We start from the raw sequence: 17,161 nt of genomic DNA on the forward strand, positions 1-17,161 counted from the left end.
TATTTTAAATTACATTCCAGGGAAAACTAGCGCTTCAATTGTGCCCTGTGAATTGACATATTTTTATCTGAGACTTCTAGTGACCCCTATGACGTACCCCGGGGTTATAGCTTGACCGCAGATAACACTGCCTGCTCCTCCCATATCCTTTAACAACTGGCATTCAATGCATGCACCCAATTCCATGGCTACTGAAAATGCATCTGGATGGGACATTGTACCCTTAAGGAGCCATAGACACGGAATTAGGAGGACAGATTATCGGTTACCTTTTACCCCGTTGGAAGTTACAAATAGATTTGATGCCTTTTTAGGCTTCGATGATTGCGATTGACAGGGGGGATCTCCTAACGACAAGCCGCCCACTATCGAGTACCAGGCTCTGAATGCCAAGCCAATCCCTCCAGTGCAAACTTTGTTATTAGAAGAATCTATCTACCCTGTAATTGCCCCTTCCCCTATTGACCGACACTTATTGAATTGTAAGAATGAGTCGGCAACAGAAACTAGTCCTGTTGTGACTAATGACTTCTCTGGTTCCCTGGACTATGACTCAACTAGTCGAGATTTGCCGACTGCCCATGTTAAAATCCTCTCCTGGAATATGGCGGGACTTAAGAGCAAACTGCCCATTCCTGAGTGGGGCTCTTTTATGGCCCTACACGACATTTGTATGTTGCAGGAAACTTGGGCATTATAAAGAAGTATAGCCCAGGGATTTGCTACGTATGATATTTTGGCAAGTAATGGCGAGAAGGGCAGACCTCTAGGGGGATTGTCTATATGGGTTGGCACGCACTTGGGAGTTAAGGCATCGCAAATTCCAACTAATTCGCTGGATGTCCAGTGCGTACTGTTGACTACATTAAAAGGGCCAAACATTGCCCTGATCAATGTATACTCAAGGCAAGTTAGGCGGGGCCTCGAGTCAGAGGCTATTGAAACCTTGTTGACCCTCATCCAGTCAATGGACTCTTCTACTGTGTTAATAGTGGGAGGCGATTTCAAATGTCATTTCGAGCCACTCATGGATACGAATTTGGGTGGCTTGGATGATGTTGATTCATTGTGGGCCATCCCTGAGCCATTGACTACTTGGACCCCTTTAGTTTTACAACTACAGTCATTTGCGCTCATAACTTCATTACGAGCATGTAACGGGAGGTTGGAGCCTGATAGACCAGGGAAAGTCACATTTAACCGATTGAATCAGTCCTCAATCATCGATTATATTTTCATAGAGGCTAGGCATTGGGATAGGGTGTACGAGTTTAGGGTCATTGAAAGATCTGACAGTGACCATAACGCCCTGGTACTCTCACTTAAGATGGGGAGCTTTGGGTTGAAATGCCAAATCTCGGATGATCACTGTGCCACTGTGCCTTTAATTATCACAAACTGTAGGCGTAGGGTTAAATGGCCAGATTTCCAGATGTCTGACAGCAAACTTGCTGCACTATATGAGATTATCATCCCATTTATTGAAGAGATGGGGAATTTTGGCCATTTAGGCAGGGCATCTGAAATACACAATAAATTAGTCACAGCAATTAAAGATATTCTTTGCCCTGAGAGAAGGGCAAATTGGCCACGGACCACGTCCTTCCCGTGGTACAATGCCTCCTGTCGGAATACCAGAAAGGCTCTTTTTAGAGTTTTAAAAATTAATAACAGGGAGGCCATTAAGGCACACCGATCCGTGTATAAAAAGGCACTCCTCGACGCAAAGAGGGAATGGGAGGCTACTAAGTGGGAGAATTTGGGATCCGCACTTACCAACAAAAATTCAAAACTATTCTGGTCTATAGTTGCAACTGGACTTAGTGGGCATATCCCTGCACCCGCCCCCAACATTGCCCCTTCTATCTGGGAAAGTCACTTTTGTGCTCTCTATGGCATCTCCGAGCCTGGTGGTACGTCTGTTAACACTATTGAACCCCAGCGACCCCAAAGTGCTAGTGGGGCTGAAGACCATGGACGGTCAATTGCTGCCCGTCCATGCCTTCTTGCAGATGAACTAATCACTTTGTCCGAGGTAGAGGCAGCACTAGGAAATTTGCTCCCAAATAAGGCTCCAGGTTTGGATAAACTGCCAGGGGACCTGTTTGGGACGCAACCAAAAATATGGGCCCCTTATTTGGTTGCTTTATTTAACGGCATCTTGCAGGGTGACGATCTGCCTCCTACTTGGCTAGGAGCAGAAATCGTGCCTATTTTAAAAAAGGGATGCCCATTAACTCCCTCTAACTACAGACCCATCAGTTTAATTGACACATCGCAAAAGCTGATGGGGAGGGTTATCCTCGATAGGATCCTTGGGTGGATTGAGGAAAAGGGGATATTATCTACACTCCAGGCAGGATTTAGGTCTGGAACCTCCACTTTAGACCAGATATTTCGCCTGCAGGTCCTGTATTGGAAAACAGCAAAAGTGGAGGGTGGCAGCCTCTACCTTGTGTTTGTGGACCTGCGGGCTGCATTTGATCTGGTCCCGCGTGCAAAACTCTGGAAAGTGCTGGCAGACTTAGGCCTCCCGCCCTACTTGTTAGCCATCCTTTCGAGGCTCCATTTGAATAACTTTGCGCAGGTTAGGTGTGGGAGGTATGGTGAACTTACAGACCAATTTCCTGTCCTAAAAGGAGTTCGTCAAGGGTGTGTGCTGGCACCAACTTTGTTCAGCCTTTACATAAATGGCCTCATTGAACATCTGAATGGTGTGACAAACAACGACGCCCCTAGATTGGCCACAGGTAGAGTGCCCGCTCTGATGTTCGCAGACGACACATTGTTGCTGTCTAGAACATCATCGGGCATTCAAAAAATTCTCGATGGTTTTGTGGAGTTTTGTGACCTTTGGGGGTTGGAAATCAATATAGGAAAAACAAAGTTCATGATCTTCAACCCCCCTAAGTGTGTACGTCCAAACCCAGTACTTTATGATACCCCCCCTGGAAAGGGTTAAAACATTTATTTATTTGGGTGTTACTCTTACTGAGAATTTTGACTGGCATAAGCAGATTGCTAAATCTACGCTTAGGCTATCTCAGCTTGCGGGGGGATTAAGTAAAGTTTTTTGAAGGAATCTACTTATAGGCCGGTTTCCCCAGCACTTAAAATATATAGCCTTCAAGCAAGAATGGCAGCAATTTATGGGGCTGAACTGTGGGGGCATAAGCAGACTACGGATCTTAAAAAGGTGGAGCAATCTTTTGCTAGAAATTTAGTTGGGCTACCGCCTAGTACGCCATTGATCCCTCTTAGATTTGATCTTGGCTTGTCCCCAATAGAGGAGATCATAAGTGCTAGACCAATTAATTACTGGAAGAGGTTGTGGTCCGTGCCTGAATTAGCTGATTACAGAGCAGAATTTTCTGAGATTTGGCCTACTCTTAAACATAAAACGATTCCATGGCTTCAGTATATTAGTACAGTTAGTACCCGGCTCAGCTTCTCCGGATTATGGGATACCCCCGAGACCTGTTGCACTGGGATATCTCAGAATACACTCCTCTGTCAGATACGTATGTTAAACCATCAAACATTAATGAGCTCTACATCACTGGGTAGGTTGACATCTGAGTTCCTCTCAGTAAAATCAGAACCTAAGGTCGAGGAATTCATGGACCTAATTGAACCCCCAGCAGCTCGAAAGCTGTATATTCAGCTAAGGCATGGCACTCTTCCTATCTCTTACTTCCAAATGGTCCAAATCCAATATTGAAACTTGCCCCGCATGCACCCATATAACTGAGAATATTTCCCATGTACTGTTCTTTTGCCCTGCCTACTCTGCAATTAGAAAATGCTGGCTGATCCCCATCTGTAAGAACTTGGGATTTTTGCATTTTACACAGGCTTGTAGGATATTGACTTATGATACTTATCCTCCTATTGTGTTTGCGGTTTCTCGTTATTTGTTTTACATGTGGCGCAGGAGGCGGAATTTCTTAACCTAATTGTTGTGTTTACCGTTTTTTAATGTTATGTGTTGTGGTAACTTACAGCTGAACCTTTTTTTAAACATTTATGATTATTTAGTGTTCTAATTTTTGTGTTGATACAGTTTATATGCACTTTTTATGGTCTGTTGACCGAATTAAAGTTATTACAACAGCTTGGAAAAAAATAAAATGTATTTTCCATCTAGATACTTCCCTGAGAATATTGGCCCCTGACATAGGCGTAACAGATACAGTTAAAATTCTTACTACTCTAAAAAAGAGGTCAAGACTATACTTATGGAACAAAGCGAAAAGGAAAGAGAATAAAAAAAGCACGGTGGCTAGTTACCGACAACACCACGTGTGAGGGTCAGCCAAACTATTTGACAATTGTTAAAAACAGTCAACACAGATTCTATCTCACTGGATTGCACCTAGATATAATCCATGTACAGTTTGCCTTCCCAAAAAGCAGGGCAGTGTCTATCATGAGAGAGCACAATGCACTTTATTTTATTTTGTAGTTTTTATAAAGATCTCAGAAAACGGTTGTTAGCCCCGTTTTTTAAAAAAGGTACATATGTTTTTTATCAGGATGCTTTTAATTATTTATGCTCTTTGGGAAAAAGTGAGATCTGCCTGTCCGTTATAACTTATATTACAATGGCCATAGGAAGAAGGTAAAATTGGCACACCTAGAGGCATTAACTTATGAACACCCAGAATAATCTGATTTTTTCTAGACATTAACCCTATAATGATGCAATCATGGTGAATGTCCTCTTAAGTGTGTGTTAAACTAACTGTATATAATCTATCCTGTGATTATGATGTACAATGTATACTTTTATGGTTTTATATCAATAAGCCGAATAAAGTTATTGAATTGAGTAACTATATTTGCCTCCTTAAAGCACAAATTAGACGTATTTCTCTGAAGCACCTTTATTGGAATTCAGATTTTGACCTACCATAATGGACCAAATTGGCTACTCTGCTGGCCAGCTGGTAGATCAAAAGTATCGTTCAGCAAAACTCTGTGAGACTATACTACTCCTGGGAAAGGTGTGGATATGCGATTTCCCTAAGATAATTAGTTGCCTCTTTCTGATAAACACTTGCCGGGTGCTCTTGTCGGGTACAACGCGAGAACAGCCACACCACTGGCTGTGATGACTAAAGGGTGCTATCTCGATTCTCCCTGCATTGTTGTGCAAAGATTTAAATAGCCATTGACTCCTTCTTGAAATTGCCATTCAGGGATGGATCAAAGGAATGGGTAGCAATTCCCACCATTAAGAAATCTCCACCTTTGTTTTTCAACCCCTGTATATCTAAGAACATTGGAGAAGGGGAAAAGTAACAGAAGGATGAAGACAAACCCACACCATGGTTGAACACCTTTCTGGGGGTGGAAGGAAACTCACTTTATGCTTTTATTTGACTAGATCTCTAAATCTAGTAAGACTAGATGTTTGCCTCGCTCATGGGGCTATCAGATTGTAGACTTTCAATTGCATTAAATGCCTTTAGACTTCAAAGGACACCGCCATGTCATATGATCATGGGATGGATCTTAACATTAACACCCGTGGGAAATACTTTGTATTGGGTCCCGTGTGGAACCTTGGGTGTCACTGCACTCGCTTTACAAATGACCTTTTAGAAGTGTGGAGAACAACAAATGGATATTCCCAGCTTGGGGAGTCGTTGATCCTGTTATGTGGGGTTCTGCGAAAAGGATGGTTCCCAAAACCATGAAGCAGACCTGCACTCTCTGCAGTATGGTGAACGATTGAGAGAGCAACTTCCCCACCCGCCTTCAGGTTGCCAGTGTTGAGCAGAGGGAAAAGAATTGAGATCAGGTGGCTTTGGCCTACTCCATGGTCCTGACCACAATGTGGCAGCAGCAGTATTCATATGTTGAATGGGTTGGATCAAAAAGTTTAAAAAAGGTGAACATTTATCAGCCTGTGATACACTGATGAAGTTGGAAGATCACCCAGTAAGGCCTGTGAATGCTGAAAAAATTATCATAATTCTTTTTCTGACAGCTCCACAAAAACGTTTCAGCAATGTTTGAGGGCTGCCCGGAGCAGTGCAGGCTTCCAGAGGGGCCCCTTTGACTTTTTTTTTCCCTAAACGGTGGCATCCTAAGTTTCTTGAGTGGTTGAGTTAGTGACAAGTGGACTCATTGGTTTTCTGAAAAGTGGTGACTATGTTTTACAAATGTTTTTGAAGACATACAATTAAAACAATGATATAGCTCATGATAAAAATCACTGTATCAATTTTGGAACATCTTTCTCGCTGCCTTCAGTCTATAAACAGAACAAAAACTATTTGTGCTGTGAGATTATGAAATAAATTAACTCACTTGGCTGCTATGGCTGACTATGGCACCATCTTTTATACAATAATTCAGTGATACTTAATAATTAGGGGCAAGTCTGTATATCCACTGGCAAGTCTATTAAAACATTAGAGGAGAGGTGCTCCAAAACAGGTGTAGTTGCGATGCTTTGTGCAAAACTTTCTCATAGGCTAAACACAGAAATTATATCATGATTTTGAGATTTGCAAAGAAGCAATGGTTGAATGATAGATGTGCTTGAGATGTGTTTGAGCTCAAATAATGTTAAAACAGTCTCATCCGTGTGAGTAAACAATAAACTCCTTGAAAAATAAAACACTCAACCCTGGTAGCTGAACAGGACAGCATGGCGTTTATCAATGAATACAAGTGTGGTATTTTTACATACGCAGCAAAAATAGAATTAAGGCGGGTAGACAAATTTCGTAACAAATAAATGAAATATATTATATACTGATTTAATTTACGCCAAAGCAACACAAAATTGGTTACATGGATCAGGAGTTAAGCATTTATGAAGAAATGGCAATAAGCAAGAAATGAAAAAAAAATCAATGGGAAATTTAGAATATCCTTGGGCATAGTATACTGGGAACCTTCACACTTTTGTTCTGATCACCAAAGAGGGAATGACTAGGCAAGGCTGGTGATTTGTTCTGGTTAGTATGTTTTACTTTACACTTAGAACATTTTTGGGAAAGCCAACCTAAGGGCTTGATTTAGAACTCGGTGGACTGGTTTCCTCCGTTACAATGGTGACGAATATCATGTTGGCTGAAATCTAAATCTCATTATATCCTATGGGATTTAGATTTCAGCGGATTGGATATCTGTCATCGTTGTGATGGAGTAGCTCATCTACCGAGTTCTAAATCAGGCTCTTAATCATCAATTCAAGGCTGTAAACTGTGGTGGAACATGTGCAGGGTGGTCAGATAGTGTCTTTTCATGGTCCCACAATAACCTGGACATTCACAGTCAAATACTCTAAGCCAAACAAAGCTGGAAACTGTTGAACGACTAATTTCTGCCTTTATTATCCAATAGTTTCCAAACTTTCACACCAAATTCATTGAGTACTTGGAGGTAGACTAAAGTTAGAAAAGGACAATTTCCCCACTTTCTTCAAGACCACAGAGAAGGTTCACTGATAAAATATCCCCTAAGAAAATATCGCCATACCAAATATCATGACCACAATTTTGTTGTAAAAAACTATCCTCATCCTATACTTATAATGATAAGTGTAAAAATAGTGAGACAGCTGATTGGGCTGTGCATGCCGCTTGGGCAATACATTTTTTGACCTTAAAAACTCCACACCCTCCTTCTCAATTAAGTGTGTTTCCTGCACAATAATAATCTGGGCCAAGATATCCTCTAAGTATTCTAATATTCTTGCCCAATCAGCTGTAACAAAGGGGGTGGTGATTTTAATTAAAAGAGGGGCACAAATTAGCTTAGAGGGCCATGCCTCAGATAAAGCTGGAAGATGACTAGTGGCTAAATTAAAAATCTTGGGCCGGGGTTTCACCCTTGCTGGTTATTATGATCCAAATCAGGACAATGTTACTCCCTTAGGTGAACTGCTGGTTGAACTATTAAATTTATCTGACCCAATTATCTGGGCAGGAGATTTTAATGCTGTTCTAAAACATACTTTAGATAGATCCTCACACAGCGGAGCACTGCTAAGTCCTAAAATGTCTGGGCTCATAAAACAAATGATGGAACAGCTGGGGCTGTGTGATTTATGGTGCCAGAGGGCAGGCTTTCAGAAAGGTTTTACATTTTACGATAAAAAATATAGACACCAGTCGAGGATTGACTATTTCCTTATTGACAGCAGTAGAAAGGATGAGGTTCAGCGAATCGACCATGTGGGGGTTCATCTGTTGGACCACTCCGCAGTGATTCTTCAATTGAAGATTTGCGGGCGGAGGTATTCAGCCCAGCTGGACCCTTAGACTGTACGATCCTGCAGGATGAGGGAGTTATAGAGGCATTAAGTAGAGAGAATGAAGAGGTTTTTTTTAGCTAAACTGGGGCTCGGCAGCATCTGGAGTGATCTGGGATGCATACAAGGCCTTTTTAAGTGGAAGACTAGGGGCATTGGCTGTGAAATGAAAAAAAGGAGGCTATATCACAAAGAGATGCTAGTGCAGGATGAGTCGATTCGTTCTCTAGAAATGAACCTAATTGACCCTAGGACAGAGGAGGGTGCCTGGGCAGGGTTGCTACAGAAATTGATGCAAGCAAAATCTAATTTAACAACAATTCTACAAGACAGGGCAAAGAAAAGGTGGGAGGCCAGCAGGTTGGCTCATTTTGAATATAGCTAGGGATGTGCAAGCTGCTGGCTTGGAAGGCACAAAAGGAGCAAGTGAGAAATAGGATAGACCAGGCCAAATGTGAACAGACTGGGGTCTTAATTGGAGATAGTATAGGGATCGAGCGAGCCTTTCATTGTTATTACAGCAAAGTCTATCAGGAAGAATTAAAAACTTCAGAAGAAGAGGTAAAAGCATGGTTAGGGCAAGGGTGTGCTGATCCCCTTTCATCAGAATAATCTAGACAGCTGAACAGGGAAATTGATTTGAGGGAAGTAGAGCTTGTAATAAGACAGGGCAAGATGGGGAAGGCTACTGGACCCAATAGTTTGACCCATGAGGTTTACAAGGTCTTGGCAGTCATATTAATTCCCATTTTGATGAGGATTTTTAATAACCTGTTTATTGAAGTTTCCTGGAAGGACACTACTATCTCGCTAATTCTGAAGCCAGGAAAGTGCCCCAAAAATTGTGATTCCTATTGGCCATTATCGCTTTTAAATTGCGACTATAGGATCTACGCTAAAATATTGGCCGATAGGTTAAATGGGCTAATGGCTGAGTTGGTGCCCAAAGATCAAAAAGGGTTTATATGTGGAAGATCTCTGAAGGAGCTGACTCATGCACTAAATGGTTCACTAGACCTGGCAAACTCCTACGAGCTCCCGCTGGGGGCAGTGGCACTGGATGCCACAAAGGCTTTTGATTGGGTAAACTGGGCCTACTTACAAGCCGTGGTAAAATCTTTAAATCTTGGGCCAAATTTTTGTAGGGCCCTGGCGGGTATTTACACGACTCAAGAAGATAGAATTTTGGTCAACGGCTCCCTGACTGACCCTGTACGTATTACCAGGGGCACGAGACAGGGTTGCCCCTTATCACCGCTCCTATTTAACCTCTATATTGAGCCTCTGGCTAGGAAAATCAGGCAGGATCCTGACATTGTACCTTTTCAGTAAGACGGCTGGAATAAGAAACTGGGTTTATATGCTGATGATATACTCATTTACACTACTAATCTGCAAGATACTTTGACTTGTACCATGATCTTGACGACGGACTTCAGAAAGATCTCGGGCTATGACATCAACAGGGGTAAGATGGAGATTATGTCCTGGAATCTGGACGTATGAGGTGATGCTAGTAGAGGGGAAATTAGATATTTGGCAGTCATGATATTACAGGATGTTATTAAAATAACTAAAGTAAACTTTGAGAAAGTCAAGAAATAGGTTTTTAAACTCCTAAACATGTGGTCTCATCTTCAGCTCTCTCTATTGGATCGTGTCAACCTAGTAAAAATGATAATCCTCCCAAAAGCTCACTTTTCTTTTTGATTCTATTCCCCTGTCTTTTGAGAAGGAATGGCTAAAGAAGATGCAAAGTCAGATCAGTACCTTCATTTGGTCAAGTAAAGGCCCAAGGATAGCATGGAAGAAATTGAGAAGGAGGCTGCCAGATTTGTTGTTTTCCTCACGGGCCTTTCTATTGAAGAATAGGAGAATGTTGTTCACACCAAGACCATCTGAGATTGAGGGCCTGTTGGCCATGATGTCGAGACTGGAGGCAGGGGGTAAACTAGGCTTTTTGTTTAAATACGCAGACCTCAAGTATTTTAAAAAAGCCAGGCTAAAGATCTTGAGGGGGCTGGCTGAGACCTGGTATAAGAGTAGAAAAGTTTTAAAAATACCATATTTTAGCTTAATGGCTCCAATCTGGGACTCACCCGGTTCTCCAGAATGGGCAAAAGATGCACTTGCAGCACCATTATTAAAGGCGGGCATATAATTCAAGACGATCACTTGATTACTTGGGAAATGTGTAAACAACGAACAGACCATAAAATATCCAGATTCAAATACCTTCAAATGTGGAGCTGGTACCAAGCCCTGGAAACAATAATAGGGGATCAAAACAAGCTTGAAGATTGATTAATGCAAGAGACAGTAGCCAAGAAGGAGTTGGCCGTCATTTATTGGCTGATGGTTGAAACGGAGGATGGAGCTTTTATCCTGCCAATGGAAATGTGGGGAAGATGCTTGCCGGAGGCATCATTGGAACATCAATAGCAAGTATCTACGTCAATGTTATTTAAAGTAGTTAAACCTGCATACCTGAGAAGAAATCATCTTTCTCCATTCACAGAGCCTTTTGGTCCCCCCAGAGATTATCAATGTTTGGGAGAGGAGGTGAAGTAGCCTGCCCGAAGTGCAGCAATATGAGAGAGGATGATGTACAGATGTTTGTGGATTGTCCAGAGAGCCAGACATTCTGCAAAGATGTGAGTAGAACCTTGTCTACTATGCAGGAGATTAACATCAAGGTAAGCGTCATGCTTGTTATTTTCGGATGTGTGGATCCCATGATAAAAACTACGAAGAACCAGGCAAGGTTGATCTTTTACTATGTGCTATTGGCATGCAGGGAAATATGCAAACAATGGGTGGCCGTGGCTCCTCCTAGCTTTGATGATTGGAACCGCTCTGTAAAGCATGTTGCCTGATTGTATATGTTGGGATTTAGGAATCACAATTTTTGGTTTCCCATGCTTAGTTCATGTGAGCAACAAGGTTGAGCAAACAAAATTAGAGGTCCGAGGATTAAGCCTTCTCTGCCTACACTGGCACTTTTTTTCTTTTTTTTTCCCCGCTCTTCCCTAGATAAATGGGAGCAGGTGAAAAGAGAAAAAGTGAACTGTAGAAGAGGGTGGTTAAATCCGAGGGCGGCAAAGTGTGTAACCCCCAAAAATCTTCTTCTTTTTCTTCCAGCACATAAGGACAGGACACTCAATCCAAATTTGTAAGTGGAATGGTGTTTTTAAGAGACAAATGAGGACATAAAAAAGAAAAAAAAATACTGAGACAAAAATATTGCTGTCAACATCCTAGTATAAATATCTTGTTTCAAATAAATATAACTTTAAATATTAAACATTAAAAATATTAAATAGTAACATTAATTTAATAAAAATTAAAATGCATGTAATATATATTTCAACAAATATAACAAATAAAAGTATTAAAATAATTTAAACACACATATATACTAATCTCTATATATATATATATATATTCACTGAAAAAACCATAGGTTTCATACACGTTATAGTTAGGAATTAGCATTTAAAAAACCTTGCAAATTCACTTAAAAAACCATAGGTTTCACACATGTTATAGTTAGGTGGATATTTCACTCGTAAAAAACCAATGAAATTCCCCTGTTATAGTTAGTTCAGATAACTATAACTCGCGCACCCGCAATGCACTGCTGATGACGTCACATATTACATCACTCATGACATGGTCAGTGACATCACTCATGACATCACTGATGACATCATCCTTGTGATAGAGTGGCAATGCACTGCTGATGACGTCACATATTACATCACTCATGACATCACTGATGACATCTCAAATGACATCACTGATGACATCTCAAATGACATCACTGATGACATCATCCTTGTGATAGAGTGGCAGACCTCCTCTCACCCTAATATAACCTTTGATACACACATACAAAAATAGAAACGAAACTTTTCAAAACAATGGACATACCAAAACCAGTTACAACAACCAATTCAGTAATTCTAAGATCTACATACACATCCACCCATTCACCAACAGTCCTATATAGTCACTCATATATGTACTCAATCATCATATGTACTCATACACCTATACATCCTGTTACCCACCACCACTCATCCATAGAGTTACTCACACTCATAGTCACTCATGCTAATAAAGAATCAAACATCCATTTACTTGCATATACAGTTATACACACACCACCACACTTACTTCTACAGAAACTTACACATACTTACTCTTTTGAACAATCACTTATAGAAACACATACTTATTCATACATCTCTCACCCTCACATATACTCACTTATATACACCAATACTCACATATACTAGTTTTAAATATATGTAGTTACTAATAAAGACACTATTGAGACAGCCATTCACTCACTAACACACCCATACACACTCATCCACCCATACAGTCCTGCACACATACTTTCTTCAACACATACAAATAGTGACTCACTCATTCATGCATGTATGCACTAAGTAATACCCCCCACTGAACCATACAGACACTCAGACACTCATACTGATACTCGAAAAACTAAGTAATAACCCATATAGACACTCATGTAGCTACTCACCAACCCATGCAGCCACTTATACACAAAGTGAAATACTGATACAGATATTTATATATAATAATAATCCAAAGATGCGGCACTCAGGAAGGAGGTGATTTCAAACAATTCTTTATTGTTCACACAGCTCAACCAACGCGTTTCAGCCTACATGGCCTTGCTCACGGTTAGTGAGTCCTTCTTCTATGGCACTATATATACACCCAGCTAGCCTGAGTATGGCATTGTGGGAAATGTAGTGCAATCAATACAAGGTTGTGCGATTTAACCAAAAGAAAATCGATCTTATATTGTATTTAACAGGTAAATGAATTAGCATCAACGGGTCATGGTATAGTACCTAAAACGCAAAGGTATACAAACAACTTATAGGTCAAAGAGCTTATTCAGCCTGGTGTCTCTGTATAGTACAAAGTATTGACAAACGGCGGGATATCTGAACTCAGAAGGTAAAAAATAAGAAATTAAAAAATAAGTAAGAGAAAGTACTATGTAGTGTCAAAAAAGAAGAAAGAGTCAGTGCTTAAAGTGTATAAAAGAGGGAAAGAGGGTGAGAAAGAGAAAGAGGAAAAAGGGGATAAAGGAGACGGGATGAATACTACTGTCTCAAAATGTCATTGATGGCTAAGGAAAACTGAATTTGTTATGCCAAGTGCACGTAGAGTTCTTCATCATTGTTCATCCCTTTCGGGGTCTTAGTTTGTAATCTGATAATATAGCGGGATTCCAACTGTCGTAGCTTTTTAGTTCTATCGCCACCGCGTTCGTTTGGCATGATAGTGTCAATTCCATAGTAGCACATCGCTCGCCAGTCTCCCTTTTGGCATGATATCATATGTTTGGCAGTTGCATATACGGTGTCCTTATTTTTAACTGCTCGGATGTGCTCCAGAATGCGCTTTTTAAGTGGGCAGATAGTACTACCTACGTACTTGTGACCGCAGGTGCACTCAATGATATAAATGGCGAATTTGGTGTTACAGGTTATTCTTTTACTTATGTTTATAGTATTTCCATTTGGCTCAGCAATGTATTTCACATTTTTTCCGATTTTGCAAGCCTTGCAAGAGTTACATTTGGTGAACCCTTTTTGTTGTTCAGTTAACCAGCTGGTTTTTTCTTCCTGAACGAAGTGGCTCTTGACAAGCATATCCTTCAATGATGTCGTTTTTCTGTACGTTACTGTCGGTCTTACTCCAACTAGTTTCCCAATGTCAGGATCTTTTGTGATCAAGTGCCAATGTTTCTTAATTTTGCTCATAATGAGCGTACTCTCTTTGCTGTACGTGGTGATAAACCTAGGAACTTGTTTTTCATCTTCAGAGGTTGGTTTGATTTTAGGCATAAGAGTATCCGCTCTTGTTTTGGCATCAATTCTATTTTTGTTCCGCTTTAAGATGGACTCAGTATAACCTCTTTGTTTGAGCCTTTCCATGGATTCATATATTTGGTTCTCTGCATCTTCTGGTTTAGAGCAGTTACGTTTGAGTCTTATGAATTCTCCAAAGGGAAAACTGTTCAACAATGGTTTGGGGTGAAAGCTGGTTCCATGTAGAATGCTATTGGTAGCCGTTTTCTTCCTGTAAAGTGTTGAATGGATCTGATTGTTTTCAATGTAGATCAGGGTGTCGAGAAATGGAATCTTCGATCTGCTCATCTCATATGTAAAAGATAGGCCAATGTTGTTGTTATTCAATTTGTCAAAGTAATTTCGGAAGTCCCCATCTGTGCCATTCCAGATGAGGAACAGGTCGTCGATGTAACGAACCCATAAAATGATTTTGTCCATCTCTTCTTGATTGTCTGAGTTCCAGGCTACTGTCTTTTCCCACCATCCCATAGTGATGTTGGCGTAGTTTACAGAGAAGGAAATGCCCATTGCCGTTCCACACATTTGTTTAAAGAGTTCTTTGTTGAAACAGAAGATGTTATTAGTAAGGCATATCTCGATCATACTGAGTAACATTTGTGTGTGCTTCATTTCAGTTATTTTCCTTTGTTTTAAAAAATAGGTACATGCTTGCATCCCCACTTCATGACGTATTGACGTATAAAGTGACACAACGTCTATGGTGACTAAAAGGTATTGATTATTCCAGGAAGTTCCATCCAGGATCCGTAGGAAGTCACCAGTATCCCTGATGTAAGAGCTCATGCTCTGAGCAATGGGGGCAAGAAAATGATCCACATATTCTGAGATATTTTCATATAGTGATTGACATGAAGAGACGATCGGTCTGCCCGGTGGGCGATTCAGGGTTTTATGAATTTTGGGTAAAAAGTAAATGGTCGGTATGACCGGAAATTCATTTGTTAAGAATTTAAGTTCTTCGTCATTGATTAGGTTGTCCTTGTGCCATCCTGTTAGTTTGGTCTCTAGTTCATGTAACATTTTGTTCATCGGGTTGATGGTAATCCTGTTGTAATTTGTGGAATCATTTAATTGCCTATATGCTTCATCTAGGTAGTCCGTGGTGTTTAGCAGTACGGTGTTGCCACCTTTATCAGCAGGTTTGATAGTTAAAGTTTTATCTTGCATCAGGTGTTTGATTGCTTCCCGTTCTTTTTTACTTAAGTTTTCTCTGTTGGTGTTATTTCTAGTGTTTTTGATTTTGTTTAGTTCTTCAATTACGGCTTCACTGAATTGGTCAAAGCGGTTCCCTGGTGGTAAAACAGGGCAATACTTAGACTTTCTTTTTAGCCCACTGTTTGTTCTCTTATCCGTTTCAATTGACAGATGGTCCAAAACTTGTTCTTCTGTCATGTCGTCATCTTCTAGATTATATAGGAGGTCAAAAATAGTTTTTAAGTCGGTAGCTTGATCGATGTTAAGCATTGGATCTGAATTGGATGTCTGGTCATTATTCTATGCAGGATCAATTGGTGAGTCTTTGGAGGTTTTATTGGCATGAACTTTGGCTAGTTTAAGCTTGCGGATGTATTTATATAGGTCTATTCTCACTTGTGTGTGATCAAAGTGGCTCTCTGGGCAAAAAGATAATCCTTTGTTTAAAGCAGATGTTTCTTCAGGTGTCAATATATGCTTTGAAAGATTGATAATTAGATTGACATCATTCATTTTCGACTGCGTAGTGGATATTGCCTTTTTGCGTTTTGCGCGTCTGGTTTTTCTAGTGCTTGCGAGGCATTCTCTCCTCATCCTCGTCCGCGCCTCTGGTACCTTCCGCGGCCTCTTCCTCGTGTTAGGGTTTGGTCTACATGCATCAGGCGCATTTCCTCTAAAAAATTGGTTTTTGGTCCAGGTGTAGCCCCAGTGTTTAGTTCTCCTTCACTGAGGTCTGATTCGCTTGCCGTTGTGCTGCCTGTGGCTCCCAACGTGTTCACTGGGTAATTTTTCTTTAATGTTTCAAATCGTTTGGCAAATGTTAGGATTCTGCCATACCGGTAATCCTGCTCATCTCTAATAAATTTGCGTTTTTTCCGCTCCTGGATTTCATTTTCATAATTTTCTAATCTTGATTCCATTTCTTTACGCAATTTTGTAATTTCCTCCACATTGGTATGTGAGAGATATTTATATATATAAACATCACTCACTAACCCGTGTATTCACTAAGATACACTTAATCAGTCAGTTATACAATCAATTTTTCATAAAAATATACCCATTTATTCTTCCACCGACCTTGAGATATACATATATAAAACTTATTTAATTTTCAGAAAAACACACATTCACTGGATGATGTCATCAGTGATGTCATCAGTGATGTCATTTGAGATGTCATCAGTGATGTCATGAGTGATGTCACTGACCATGTCATGAGTGATGTAATATGTGACGTCATTAGCAGATCTATCTACACTTTTTGGTGGTGGTCTAAAATAGTGAAAATAAGTGACCACCCGTACAGCACCCTAAAAAGTGGTACCTGTAGATCTACAACATCACCCAATTAGGGTCAGCAATGTGTGGCAACGTGTACCGGCAGGTGTAGACACTGTATAGTGCAGTGTCGTGCTGGACTCCATAGTCACGGCGGTCGACCTACCCCTCACTCTGCCGGTCCCCAAACATTGCTGACCCTAATTGGGTGATGTTGTAGATCTACAGGTACTACCTTTTAGGGTGCTGTATGGGTGGTCACTTATTTTCACTATGATAGGAAACGACCAGCAGAGGTCAGTAAAATACCAGAATCACATTGGCATTCCCTAGATTCCAGGCCATAGAAACTTGTATTCAACGAGCAACCGCAGTCAATAATATTTTTATTCAAATCTTGTATTTTCAGTGATATGAACACCGAAGGGGCAGCTTTTATATTAAAAACAAAGCTTTGGACATTACAATTTCCCGCTGACAGGTAGTATTT

At 40.6% G+C, this 17,161-nt stretch overlaps 1 protein-coding gene across 1 annotated transcript in view; it reads right to left on the bottom strand.

Annotated features, from left to right (window-relative positions):
- The window catches only part of LOC146860297 (uncharacterized), a 781,914-nt gene that overhangs the window by 383,103 nt on the left and 381,650 nt on the right, over positions 1–17,161 (bottom strand). The window lies entirely within an intron of this gene.

The sequence above is a fragment of the Triturus cristatus genome, chromosome 3_1 (assembly GCF_964204655.1).
Source record: "Triturus cristatus chromosome 3_1, aTriCri1.1, whole genome shotgun sequence".
NCBI classification, from domain to species: Eukaryota; Metazoa; Chordata; class Amphibia; order Caudata; family Salamandridae; genus Triturus; species Triturus cristatus.